The 15,264-nt window shown below is 35.4% G+C and overlaps 1 pseudogene; it reads left to right on the top strand.

The window, feature by feature from the left end:
• The first annotated feature begins 5,212 nt into the window (after positions 1-5,212).
• Positions 5,213-6,063, top strand: LOC110027003 (annotated as a pseudogene).
• Positions 6,064-15,264: the final 9,201 nt, after the last annotated feature.

Raw genomic sequence — 15,264 nt, 5'->3', positions numbered from 1 at the left:
TGTTTTAAATCGTGTCCCAATCCTTAACATCTTATAGCTAAGTGATTAGGGTTGTCCAAACGACTCTTTGTTCTTGAACGAAACATAAGCTGAGCCTGGGATCGCTCGTGTTCGGCTCATTTACAACCCTACAAATGACTAATTAGGTTGAGATAAGAAATAAAAAAAAAAAAGAAATCCTCAAATTAAAGAAGAAAACAAGGACTTATTGTAAATATCTATATTTTACATATCATATATTATCTCTAAATGCATCTAAATTGTTGGATAGTATAATTAAATTCACAAACTAATACAATTAAATAATTTATCCACCAGTTTATTTGTATTTATATTTTTAATTTAATTCTCTTATTTAATAGCTAATTTGTATTTTCTTAAATTAAAAAAAAACAATTAAAAAGATTAATTAAACCCATTCTAACTTGCATACCACACAATATTTATGTACTCACCAATCTAACACCTAAACTTTTACATTTAGGTACATATTTTTATGCATAAATTCATGTCACTAAAATATTACAAATATTATATATAAATTTGTATGAAATTTCCAAATATATTAATTAAGTTTTTCCTTAGAAAAAACATTAAAGCTAAACGAAAACCCAAACTTAAACCAACAAATTCATACAAAACACTTACCATGACATCGAAAATATAGTCAAATGTAACACCGACGCTGTTATAAATGTAAATATCAAATTTTAAGTGGTAGATATATAAATCCATTATCCATAAGAGTTATGTGGTATTTATGTAAATTTCCCTAGTTTTGTTGATTTATGGACACAAAAAGATCTGAGCTTAAATCTTGTTTTCTCATAAATATATATAGTTCCAAAGATATTTGAAATAATGAGGGAAACATTCATAAATGCTCAGCATATACATACATACACACACACACGCACACACACACGCGCACGCACACACACGCACACACACCCACACACACCCGCACACACCCGCACACACACGCGCGCGCGTGCGCGCGCGCGCGCGCGCACACACACACTGAATGCTTCTATTTATTTAAATTATAAGAGAAGTCTTACATTGATGCATAAAGGTGGACAACTAAAAATTTGGTCCGAACGAACAAACAATTTAGAAGCCCAAAGTTGAATGTTCATGAGTGAAATTAACTTGATCATTTCAATTCAATATCAATTATATTGCGGGTTTAAATTAAAAACAACAATATTAAGGAAGCATTGCTTTAGATTTTTTTGGTTCAATTTGTATTGATATTTTAGGCTTGATTTTGTTTGAATCGGTTCAGTAAATTTTCTTAATGATTGGCCGGAGTTTATGATACGAGGTATCAACCAACCTCATGTGTCTAACCATTCGATTTAACATTGTAAGACAGATGCAATAAGATGGACTTGAACCTGTGACCTCAGGGGACTCACGACTGACAACACAGCTGTCAACCAACATATTAAAATAGAAAAAAAGATACATAAAATAAAAAATTAATTTTAGCTAACCAATTTTAAATTTGATTAATCTCAGAATTTCTCTTCAAGCGGTTGCTATTCGGTTCAATTTTCATCCATACTTCAAAATGTCAAATTCATGCAAACCAAATTAACCTCTTTTTGACAAATTATAATCCTAAATCAAAATGAATAAAAAAAAAAAAGAACTTGCAAAAAATTAACTATAGTTTTAGTTAAGAAAAAAAAAAAACACTAAGAGATCAAGTTGTATGAAATCAACTTGATGCGCTGAAAGATTTACTGTGTAAGAATAATTATTTAGCTTCTTAGGGTTGCACGAAAGTCCAACACATACTCAGATAAAATTACAACAAGTTGAGACACCAACAGTTTTTTATGTGAAAAATCCAAAAAGAAAGAAAGAAAACTATTGGTCCTAGCCCAGTCAGAATGATCTACTATAAACTGATAACTACATGTAATTGCCCTCCCCATAGGCGGGAAAGAGTTACACAATTTTCAAAAGTATAATATTCTTATGCCGAAGAAATCATTGCACTGTGGTCGGGAATGACTGTTGTTGAGAGTAGTTGTTGGTGCCTTGCTAGAAGGTCTTCAAGTTGCGTCGCTACATCATATTTTTTATGATGAGCTGCTTTGTTACTCTGTGACATCAGTTGTTTCTCCGCACAACACTTTGTTGCATCACAATGTACATCTTGAATTCACATTGGTGGGGGAATAGCCCAGAAAAAAAATCCCTCAATCAAATAGCGTTTTGTGGACATTTGAGTGTTTTGACAACATTAGAATTGAGTGATCTCGGGATTTTTGGATTCTTTCGTCGAGATGTTTGATTTAAGTATGTACTTGTCAGTGGAATCCATTTGACCTTCCACTTAGGCATCAAAAGTTTTCAAATGTGGCTAAATGGTATGGTCCAATCCAGATCAAACTTAGATTGGATCAACTTCGATGACATTGATCTGCCTCGTCACACCCATCAGTTTGAGTTTAAGTTTGTTGAAATCGAAGTTCTAGATGTTTTTTTAATTAATGTTGGAATATTTATTATCCAAAAACTATTCCGAACTTTATACTAATTGTCTCGAGATCATGCCAAATAATAAATTTTATTGGTGACTTATCGCTACTTAATTTCTTAACAAGGTATCTTCAATAAAAAAGGATCCATTAATTAAGTAATTAATTAATCAATACAAATTATAATTAACATTATAATAGAGTTATATAAAATTAATGATAGAATTAATTTCTATAAGCCACATTAAATAGCATGTTAATCTTAACTTTAATATAAGCATACCAAACAGCCATCCACTATAGACTTGCATCCCTTCTCGATATCCAAGCTGCTCTTCCACTTAACCGTTATTTTTGAATTAAGGATTTGAGGCCGCAAGTTGTCATGAATTGGATCACCTAAAATTAATGGCAATATCTGAAGGTGCATTTCCATACTTGGACATGATTACGACTTGCAACTTGTCAGTCATGTGGCAGTAAGAATTAAAGCAGTAAATGCGATTTTCTAATGATTAGTTGAAACCAATGCTCTTGTTGGCTTCAACGTTATTATGGAAAAAATAAATATGAAGGCTCTAGAAGGGATATAAATTATTTGTGGAAAGATACTTGGAATCTACATGATATAAACCTAGACTTGAGACTAAGAGGAAGGGTGGTTTAAAGCAAGATATAAGACAAAAAGATTTAGAAGGAGAAAGAGACTCTTTAAGAAAGTTTAAGAAAGGAAAGTGATAAAAGTTTGACAAGAAGTAAAAAATAAATATTACATCTTTATAGCACTCGGATTATTCTAGATATAAGCGAGAGTCATGGTCATGCTTCGTTAAGGGTGTGTTCGGGGCAGCTGCAACTGTTTGAAGAAGCAACTGTGAAACTGTTGCAGAAGATTGTGTCTTTCTAAAAGATGTGATGACTATATAAATTTATTTTATTTTCAAAACTCCAGACCACAACTTTTTGATAGTCACCACAACTGATATCATTTGAAATTTCATATGAACTAGCAGTTGCTAAAAATCTCATAAAGAAGTAAGACTCGCAGAAAAATCAAAAGTTTCTTTGAGTGAAGAAGAGCCTTGTCTTGCTGAAAACCCCATCTAATATCTTCATCATCACACCCTTTATACCTCATTGATTTCACATACATTATTATTCTCATGACTCCATTATTGTTCAAGATAAACCGAAGCGCAATCCATCCAATCATTCTCGAGCACGAGCTTGTAATGCCCAGAGAAATCACAAATAGGGAACTTAAAAACTAATTCAACAATAAACTAAAAACAAATGAGAATTTTTCCAAAATGGTTATAAGGGATATCATCTCTTGAAAAAACAAGAGATAATACAAAGGTACCCAATCACACACTGATTTTGTTGAATGAAAATGGGGCCACCACGCATTAAATGTTTTTATCATTAATTTAATTAAGATTATTTTTATGCATTAAGTTTAAATGTATGATAGATTTGATGAAGATACTCTCTACAATCTTGATGTTGACGTGGCCAACATGTAGAAGCAAAAATTGTTAAGGAGCACCTTACATCATTTGGTGGACCCAACCAAAACAATGTAATTGAAAAACTTGTGCTCGAATTAGAAGATATTCGTATCATAATTACGCGACAGCTCCTTCATACTTAAAACAATTTATATTGATTTTTTTATTGTTGGCATTTACATACATACCATTCAAGTTTTATGTATTTACATATCTAAAATTTAAACTTTGTTTTTTTATATTTTCATATAAAAAAATAGTGAATGCAAGTAAAAAAATATTGCATCAGAACTCCGCATGTAACTTTACGTGCGGAGCCCAATGAAATTACATCACGTTAAGGTGACAGAAAAAAAATCGGTCCGGTAACACGAGAAGATTCCTCCCGTGTGTTATTGTATTCTGAGAATATTCTTAGTGTTATAATAATCCAATAACACATCAATAACACTTGAATAACACACAATAACACCTGAATAACATATAATAACACATTAATAACACAGGAGAAATATTCCCTTGTGTTACCGGGCAGATGGCGTGATTTTATTGGACTTCGCACGTAACTTTACCCGCGGAGTCCTGATGCAATATTTTCTCGAATGCAAGATGACAAATATGTAAAAATTGCAATATAATTGTTAGAAATTGTTTAAATATCTAATTTAAATTATAGGATTTAATGTATTTCCTGTTAAGACTTATAATAGGAAATAATTTATTTCTAGTTATGAGAAATAAATTATTTTCTTAATATAAGTAGATATTTTATTTTCATATATTAAGAATTATTTGTTTCCCTAATTTATATTATTTCCTATTATCTCATAATAATTAATATGAATTAATTATTGGAGATATCAGGTGATATATCTTTCATTTCATATCATTTAATTTTTTATTATTTTTCCTATTATAAGATTCTTGTAGATTCTTGTAAAGATTCTTGTAAGGGTTATTTATACCACAGTTCATATCAATGAAAGTATTTCAAAGCATTCCACTTTATTCTGCATTATTCTAAATTTCAACTTGGTATTAGAGCCAAATTTTTCGCCCTAATCACGGTCGTTGAAGAACTGTGAAACTCCCTTCCCGCCGACCTTCTTGCGGGAAGGGACGAAGGTTTTCTCCTCGAGCTTCATTCCACCGCAATGGCGGCGGGAAGGGACGAAGGTTTTCTCCTCGAGCTTCATTCCACCGCAAATGGCGAAAGTGGTTTCCCACCTCCTATTCGTTTTATTGCTTTTACCACTCGTATGCGAGTCCTTCTCCGCCAAAAACCCTACGAATCGCCGTCTCTTGGTCCTCATCGATGACCTCGCCATCCGCTCATCTCATTCCCTCTTCTTTAAGTCTCTTGAGTCTCGGGGCTACATTCTCGAAGCCTCGCCGACGATTCGAAGATTTCTCTCCAGCGATACGACCACTACCTGTACGACGGCCTTGTCATTTTCTCTCCTTCCATCCAGCTTTTTGGGTGATCACTGGACCAGGTCACCGTGCTGGACTTCGTTGATGCGGGACACGATCTGATTCTGACTGCGGACTCTTTCGCGTCGGACCTGATAAGGGGGATCGCCTCAGATTGCGGTGTAGATTTTGACAAAGATCTGAATGTCTTTGTTTTCAATCACGTTGGTTATGTTGTTTCGGAGACTGATGGAGAACACACGCTCATTGCCGCGGATGATTTTATACAGTCTGATGTGATTTTGGGAGAGAAAGTGATAGAGGCTCCTGTACTATTCCGTGGAATTGGCCATTCTGTAAATTCTGTCAGCACTTTGGCCTTGAAAGTGTTGTCTGCTTCTCCTTCAGCTTATTCAGCAAACCCAAGAACTAAGTTGTCAAGTTCTTCCCTCACAGGTTCCACAATTGCATTAGTGTCTGTTATGCAGGCTAGAAATAATGCTCGCATGTTGACCTTTGCTTCTGGATTCTTGACAAAATTAACATTGTGCAAAGCCGCCATCTTCTTCTACTCCATCGAAGGTTCCTTCTACTCCGGCAATCAGGCCTCCGAGCTCTTCTCCTTCACCATCTCCTGTTATTAAATCTCCAAGCTCATCTCCTTCCCCTGTTTCGGCTGCTGAAACTCTACTGTTCTTCGTCTTCGTCTTTGAGGAAGGATATGAAGAAAAGCGAAAAAAAAAGGAATTTGATCTTATCCTGTGAAAAAAAAAGGGGCAATGTGATCTGGACACTAAGCTTGGCTATCCCTGCCATCATGATGCTCATCTCCCGCAAACATCTTCTTCTTCCTCGACAGCAGATCTGGTTCATCTCGATCATCCCTCCTTCGGCTGTTCCTTTTTCCTTCAAAGCCGGATTCGACACCATCATCAAGATCATTTCAAGCAAATTCAATGAAATCGTGAGGAAGACACTAGAGATGTTGCCACCCGCCCCAACATCATCTCGCCGAAGATATCGCTGTCGTGAATCAGACCAGCTGTTTATTTATTTTTTCTTCCCTGCCCAAGCGTTAGGGGAGCTGTGTTTCCAACCGAACTTTTCCAAGCAGCCATCAGAACTGGTGACCTCTCTACAGTCTTCTCTGCATCTGGCAATTCCTATAGCTTCAATTCCTGTGTCTGGTTCTCTACACCATTGCGATTTCAATGGTTTTCCCTGCGCAGGCATTTGCACAATTGCAGACTTGCATTTTCAGCAAACAACGAACATTATTTTCTCTTTCTAGTAGAAAATTTGGTTCGGCAATGGGATTTATTTTCTCTCTCCAGTGCAAATCACGGAAGATCTCCAATTGAAATCCTAGTTTTCACTCTCTGGTGGAAATCGTTGTCCACCGCAGAACCGTACAGAGCACTGGCTTCCTTGCGGGCTCTCCCACGGTCGTTTTCCTTGCAGTTTTTTCAGACGCAGATCCTTCCTGCAGGATCTTCCAACCTTCGGACCTCTAGACAGGACCGTCGAAGCACCTACCTACAGCGAGACCTATCCCTTGATGGATTTTCCTGCCACTGAAACTCCCTCCTATAGTCCTTCATGCCGGTGAAATTCTCTCTTGCGGCCTTTCCTGCCGCTAGAACTTTCTGCGGACATATCTGCTGTCAACTGGACATTCGGGCTTACTCCTGCAGTTGATTCTCTCCCCTACAGCCTTTCCCGCCGTCGGACCTCCCTCTTGCAGCTTTTCTCGCTGTCGGATCTAACTCAACAAATTTTTCCCTGCAGATTTTGGCCAGCTCTTCCCAAGGAAAGCATTGCTCTTTCCTGTAGCATTATTGCAGCCTTCTCCGAGCACTACAGCTTTCCTGAGCACTGTTGTTGGTCCTCTGCAGCTTTCTTGCAACCTCCATGCAGCCTATTTGCAGCTTTCATGCAACCTCCCTGTAGCCTCTTACAGCTTTCATGTAATTATCAGTTAACCGATGACTTACAAATTCATCAATGTCTCAACATTGAGCTTAGCCCTCGTTCAATTCACTCTCAGGCTTCGACATTCTCGGCTTCAGAGCTCTCAGACTTTGGCGCTCTCAAGCTTCAGCACTCTCAGGCTTCGACACTCTTAGGCTTCGGCATTCTCGGCTTCTGAACCTTCGGCTTCAACACTTACGATTTGATGATTGTTGGAATTTCTTGTTGTCAAATTGATACTACATGTCCAGTCAGCATACCGCATCCGATGTTTTCAAATTCAAGTTGAATATGAGTTTCAATCATGTTCAACTTGAGCGGGAGTGTTGAAATATCTAATTTTGAATTACATGATTTAATGTCTTTCCTGTTAAGACTTATAATAGAAAATAATTTACTCCTAGTTATAAGAAATAAATTCTTTCCTTAATATAAGGAGATATTTTCTTTTTATATATTTTTTTATATATTAGGAATTATTTGTTTCCTTAATTTATATTATTTCATATTATCTTCTAATAATTAAAATGAATTAATCATTGGAGATATCATGTGGTATACATCTACTTTCATATCATTTACTTTTTTATTATTTTTTCTATTATAATATTCTTGTAAGAGTTATTTATACCCCAATTCATATCAATGAAAGTATTACGGAAATAAAATTTGTTCGGATTCAGAAGCTCTTGATTCAAATTTTCAATTCTTGGGCTTAATAGAAATAAATTGGTTTAGCATCTCCACATGATGGAGATAATATATTACTAAATATTTACATATTTTAGTAATAAATAAATAATATATTTAACACTACAAAGAATAATATAATTTTAATAAATGTACGTCCCATGACATGAGAGCGTGTGACAGGCTCGGCCGAGTTTGGTCACCAACACCTTATATTTTTAATATATCATTACTTTGCTTATTTAATTTATTATTTAATTATTCATATTTACCTCAAATTATCAAATTAATAATAGAAATGATAATTAAAAATTTACCATAGTGTTTTAATTAGTGAATAATAATTAGTGAATGACAGATTAAGTTAGCATTAATTGTTTATCACGCTAATGAATATTAGAAATACTAATTAATGTTTAACCACTCTATTTGATGGGTTAATTAATTAAACTAGCTAATAATTAATTTATATATCAACTAATAGTTAACATTTTTTAAGCATGATTTCAATTAAGTTAAAAGGGCCTCTTACCTTAACTGAATTTGTCTATTCCCTTAAAAATAACAAAAAGTTAACAAAACATGAGTTGTTTGGGATCAATTTTTCTTTTTTGTTTTTTGGTTTTGAAAAAAGAATAAAATAAAATAAAAACATAGAAAAGTGTTTGTCGTTGCCCACCACCCCCTATACTGCATTGCCTGCTGCTGCCCGCTGCCAACCCTTGCTTGCTACCGGACCCCACATGCCAACTCGCCTCCCACAGCCAGACGCCAGCGGCCACTTGCATGCCCGCCCGCTCGCTTGCCGCCAGCCACCGCCTGTCCGCTTGTTGCCCACCCCTGTCCACCGCTGCAGCCGGTCCCTGCCAGTCGTCGCCCACCACCCCCGACCTTGTCTCCGCCGACCGTCGGCGCCTACATGCCGCAGTCACCATCTGTTCTCCCACAAGAAATGCTTCATGTTGGGTTGAGCAAGAAAGACGTCGAATACATCATGGCGACAGAGCCTAATACTAATTGTTTAAGCTTAGTTATGTTGAACATTAGTTATTTATATTTGAAAATGTTATTGAAACTCCAAAATCTAAGTCGGAAGAAACATTGGGGATCATACTTTCCAATACAAATACGTTCAAATCATCTTTGAACATTGATCAAATTTCATTCATATTTTAAAATTCTAAGATAGTTTGATTGGGCAATTTCTATATGACATGAAACATGACTAAAATCATACTTGTAGACCTCCAATTTCTAATTTGAATTGCTTCATTGAGCATCCAAAAATAAATTATGACATTAATGATTTATTCTTAATTTTTTTATGATTTAATTGATGTAGCTCATCATTCATTATATGATATCATATTTTCATTAGTGCAACATATGTGCTATCTTCATTTGTATGTACTACAACTAATTGATAAAATAGTGATAGCATTATTAAAGATAGTTTCAAAAGTATTCATCAAATAAATATAATAATAAGGAGTATATTTTAACTCACACTTAATTCCTTTTTTTAAGAAATCATGAACAATCGTATAATGAGCAGGCCTATGAACTTAGTATTTATTTTCAAATTTTGTCTCTTCGAATTTTTTTTTTTTTATTTCTAATTTCATTACATATAATATCTCTGCAACTATATCTATTTTATCATAGGATGCACCCAAAGCAATAAACAATCTATTTATTATACAAACGTATGAAGTATTGACTATCTCACTTCACAATTATACTTGTAACTCTAATAGGGCTCATCAATTTCAAAAGAGTTGAAGCAAAATAAGCAAAGAGATCACTCTTATGATTAATTTTGAAGGCATAATGTCATTACAAGTGATTATACTTTTTATTTATTTTACTTTATCTTTTTATTCCACACAAAATACAAGCAAACTTCTAACATGGGGGTGAGATAGAGAGAAAGAGTCTAGGAGCCCCTTTTTACATGTAAGGGTTCTTATATTTGTAGAGAGAGAAAGAGAGGGAAAAGAATAATACACCTTGTTTTAAGGGAAGCTGAGAAGGGTATTTCAGTCCTTCTCTTGCTTGGTTTCGTTGTCCTGAGACTTGGGAGGTCCATCGTGTTATGAAAAAAATGACGACAATAAAGCAAAAATGGAACGAGAAAAATTGCACACAGAAAAAAACATCAAAGCGACACACAGATTTACGTGGTTCGGCAAATCTGTCTGCATCCACGGAGCTGCAGAGGATTTTGTTTCTTTGAGGAATTACACCGCCGAACGCCTTGACGCTTACAAGAAAATCTTTATTTTCTTCTCTCCCTTCCTCTCTCTCGCTATTTTCCCTTTTTTCTCTTATAGAGAGGACTTGGCTTGGTCTTGCTTATGAAAAGTCATAAGATGCTATTTATAAAAACCATGAGAACGATAGGTAGGAGGTAGGTGAGTGGTAGGTGAGCGGTAGGTGGGAAGGTAGGTGAGTTGTAGGTGTGATTATTAATTAGGAAGCTAATTAAATTGTGGTGGACCGGGTCTTCACGTTACCCAACATGTCGGTGCAAGGAGGTTGACCCAAGAGGTCTTCAGAGGCCGGTCGGTTGGGGGTGGCCAACCAAGGTGGTTGGCCCTTGATGGCCTACCAGCTGCTTTCTCTGGTCGATCGAGGCTGGTCGGGTGGCTGGTGGTGACTGGCAGACTGCTTCTTATGGCTGGTTGAGATTGGCCAATGGGGAGAGGGTGGTCGGTGAAGGAGGTTTGGCAAGTTAAATGCAAAGTTGCTGTCACAACTCAGATGTCGACGACTTCAACAGTGGCGATTCCCTTGGTTCAACGAGGTGATCCTATATATTTATTGCAATTTAGGTTTTAAATATGTAAATACATAGGAATTGAGAGGCATGCATGTCAACCTTCCTTTTATTAAAAACTTCCCCATTTGAAGCTTTAGAAAAATTTGCAGCAAGCTTATCTCATAAAGGGACCTGCAGGCATGTAGCTCTGGGCCTTCAAATCCTCTATAAACTCTAAAGAGAGCATTTGGCTGCAAGTAGAATTTAGTAAATTCGTAAAATATAAATACTTTAAATTCACTCTACTCGTGAATACAATAAATCCGGATTTAAGCCAAATCGAAGATAAAATTAGGAATCTTAAATTTAAAAATTTATAAATCCACAAAACTCCTGCATTTTAGCTTTTTGGCTTGATTTAGGAACAATTCCTGTAAAAGACCATACTAAACACCCCCCTAAAAACTCAGATTTTATGATAGTGAAGATTATGAGAGAGATGCATATCTTTCAACCCTAGCAAGAGAACCCCTTTACAATTTCTTCCTTACACCAACTCCAGCACATCAATCACTAGATGATATGTCTATCACAACTAAGTAAATCATGACGAGCTATCACTAACCGCGAGGAATGAAACTCAAGAGGCAAATTACAAGCATAATTCATGGGGTTGTGTTCGAATGCGTACATGCACATTAGTTGAAAACAAAATAAATAATTATAGTGGGCAGGGTTCAAATGCTCATTTTGCTCGAAAAAAATTTAAAATTCATGACGTTAGGATATGACACTATTAATTCAAAAATAGTTCATGTCCCATTTTATATATTTTGAATTAACCACCCAAGAAAGTTATGATCAAATGAGAAACATTCATATTTATAATTAAGTCAATGTTCATATTTATAATTAAGTTTAAATTAAATTATAATCAAATTCAATTTTTTTATTCTACTTAGGATTTTCAAGTTAAGTTCATTTTAAATTAGGGTCAAGTTTGAGTTTGTTAGTAAACTTAGTATAACCCGAAAATTAAATGTGCTAGTAACCTATACCCAAACTTAACCCAAATTTTTAGGAGTTGGATTTGGGTTGATTTATCAAGTCAGATTATTTTTTGACACTATTCATGAATCATAGATCTATGGTCTCTTTCTTTTCCTCTATGATATGAAAAATTTAGCTATATTGATATTACTTTTGGGGAAAGGGTGTAAATGAGCCGAGCTGATTTGAGCTCTCCTCGTTAACAAGCTCAAATTCGAGTTCATTTATTAAATGAGCTTGAGATCAAGATCTTCGAGGTTGGCTCATCAGTTCGCGAGCTGGCATGACTGGCCAAATTTTGATCACATTGATGCTTTCTCTGATAAACTGTCGTAACACTTACTTATCTCCTATCATCATTCACTTTAGATGATTTCTTTAGTGAGCTCCTATAATAATTTTATTCAAGCCCACAAGCCCTGTTGGTAGTACCACGAGCCGAAGAGCATGTATTTAAGAAACGAGTCATTTGAGTTAGGCATAACTCGAGCTCGATTTGCCTCATTCACATCTTTAATTTTCCCATAACGATAAGCTTGTGATCCTATGGCCAGTCTGCAGAATTTTTGTCTCTTGCTTATTTAAACATGGCCACCTTGCTTCTTTGACAAGCAAACCACATCCTATGTTTTATTTCTCAAGTACTTTACTAAGAAAGTCCAATATTTATTTGTGCACGAAACATTATATATGCGATGGACCATCTGGTCGGCACATGTCAAGGTTCTTTTCAAGCTAGCAAGTCAGCAAAGCACTATAGTTGATGTGCATAGCATTTAAGATGATTATCCCACATGTGCCTTTCAGCTGGTTTTAATAATAAAATAAGAAAAAAAAACTGCATACATAATCACACAATTTCTATGTACCACATATTAGGCAGAACTACTTGCAATATGCCATGCCAACGTTCAATGACTATCCCACATGTGCCTAAGAGGCATTGAGGATGAAAGAGGAAGCAAACGGATTGCAGAACGATTTGAAGAAAATTGGAAAAATCCACAGTAAAATCTCAAAATGAGTTGAAGATCTCACATAGGATCGCAATAGGCTTCAGATCAGAGCTTTTCCCAACCGGTTATCGCTTCCTAGAGAGTTTTGCCGGTCAGCTAGGGTGTTATTCAAATTTGTATAACCCATAAAAGAAATGTGTTAGTATTCTATGACCAAATTTAACTCCAATTTTTAGGAGTTGGGTTTGGATTTATCAAGTCATATTATTTTTTTGACGCTATTGATGAATCATAGATCTTCTCTTCCTTTTCCTCCATGATATAAACTATATCAATATTAGATTGTGGGAAAATGTGTAAATCAAGCTCTTCGAGGCTCGGCTCGTTAGTTCCTGAGCCTACTCGACTAGCCAGATTCCGGTCACATCAATGTCTTACTGTCATAACAATTCTCATCTCCTATTGTTTAGTATGGCTCAGATACCTTAAATGAGACAGATGCTGGAGCGGAGCGGAGCCCACGAGCGGAGTGGAGCGGAAGGATTTGTCCAATCGGGGGAGTTTTATTATGTGGGTTGGGGAACACCCCGCGGTTTGGTACATGAGTAATTTAAGTAATTACATATTATACTATATAATTATATATATGTCCTGGTTGTAACCCTAGGTGAGTCTCTGAGACTCCGAGGCTGAATCTTATATTTTGTACTCTTTTCTGAATATTGAAAAGGAAGTCGCCGCTCTGCTCCCGAGAACCCGTAAATCTTTGTGTGTTCTTCTGAATTTGTGTCGATTCATGTTTTTCTTCGCCCTAATTTCTCAACACCTACCATCGTTCACTTAGATGGCATCTCTAGTGAGCTCCTATAATAATTTTATTCAAGCTTACGGTAGTACTACTAACCAACTTCGAGTTTGTATAGAAATGTGTCATTTGAGTTAGGCACAACCTGAGCTCAACTTGACATGTTTACACCTCTAATTTCCCCTTAAAGATAACGGTAAACTTGTAACCTCAGGGCCAGTCTGCGCAAATTTTGTGCATGGTAGACTTGGTCTTTTAATTTTTTTCTTACTTATTTAAACATGGACACCTTCTTCTTTGACCAGCAAACCTCATCCTATGGTTTATCTGTGAAGTGTTTTACTAAGAAAGTCCCACGGAACGTGACATATGGCATGGAGTATATGGTCGGCACATGTCAAGTTTCTTTTCAAGCTATGGAATCAGCTAATACCGTAGCCCCAAGCTACCATCGAGTGATGTGCATAGCTTCTGATATGATTATCCCACATGTTCCCTTCAGCTGCTGCCACCTTTTTGTTTTAATAATAATAATAGAAAGAATTGCATACATTTCACACAATTTCTACGTACTACATATTAGGAAGATTAACGTACATGCCACATAATTCCTATGCATTTACATATGTAACACCTAACGTTTAATTTATATATATGTCATATTACCTATGTGTACAAAGAGTGTCCACTTTCTCAAGTTAAAATATAGATATATTTTTTTTTATGTTTTACAAAATATTTGGATAGTACAAATGTAAATGGAAGAGTTTAAAGTTGTGTTTGGGGCTACGGTACAGCAGTGGTGTAGTGCCACATCGCAATTTTTTTTTTTTTTGGCAAAATTATATTTTGTCTGCAATCTTAAAACACAGCAGTTTAAAGCTACATTTTACCACAGAACCTAGTTAAATGTGGTGGTTGCTCGAAAAGTGCGCTCTGAATATTTCAAAGAAAAAAAAATTGTAATTGTCATCGCAGCTTTCGAATAATATGTTTTGTAGCAGCTTCACAACTACTTTTTCAAACAACTACAACTATCTCAAACAGATCCTAAGTGTTTGATATGTGAATATATAATAATTGGGTAGTATGTATGTAAATGCCTTGTTATCTAAATTTATTTTTTACATTTTTACTAATATATCTGTATTGTAAAGGTGTAGTTCACTTTTAAAAAGTTAGCAATAGTAGTATTTTTTATTTGATTATAAAGGAAAAACTTATATAAATTTAAGAACCAAATTTAAGTGTTAGAAATTTAAATACAAAGAGATTGTGTAACATTTATGTAAATGCCCCAAAAAGAATAGACAAAGCACAAATAAAAAACAAATAATAACTGAAAATATGAGGATGGAGCAAACATGAGAAAAAAGAGTTAATATTACATTTTCACAAAAACTCCTAAGCAAAAGACTCAAAACAGAACTTCTTAGGGTTTGTTTTAGACAACTTTCTGCTTGCTTTGTTTTAGACCACATCATGTTTTTTTTTGGGGTTTTTTCAGCTTAACTCTTAGTCTCTGTTTAGGATTACTGCAGCTTTCTAAAAAGATGATTGTAAAGTTATAGAAATGAACTTCTTAGAAAGTTGTAGTGGAACTATATATATA

The sequence above is a fragment of the Phalaenopsis equestris genome, unplaced genomic scaffold (assembly GCF_001263595.1).
Source record: "Phalaenopsis equestris unplaced genomic scaffold, ASM126359v1 Scaffold000411, whole genome shotgun sequence".
In the NCBI taxonomy this organism is placed as follows: domain Eukaryota; kingdom Viridiplantae; phylum Streptophyta; class Magnoliopsida; order Asparagales; family Orchidaceae; genus Phalaenopsis; species Phalaenopsis equestris.
Note: the sequence above shows the minus strand (reverse complement) of the source record. Positions and strands in the feature narration are given on the sequence as shown.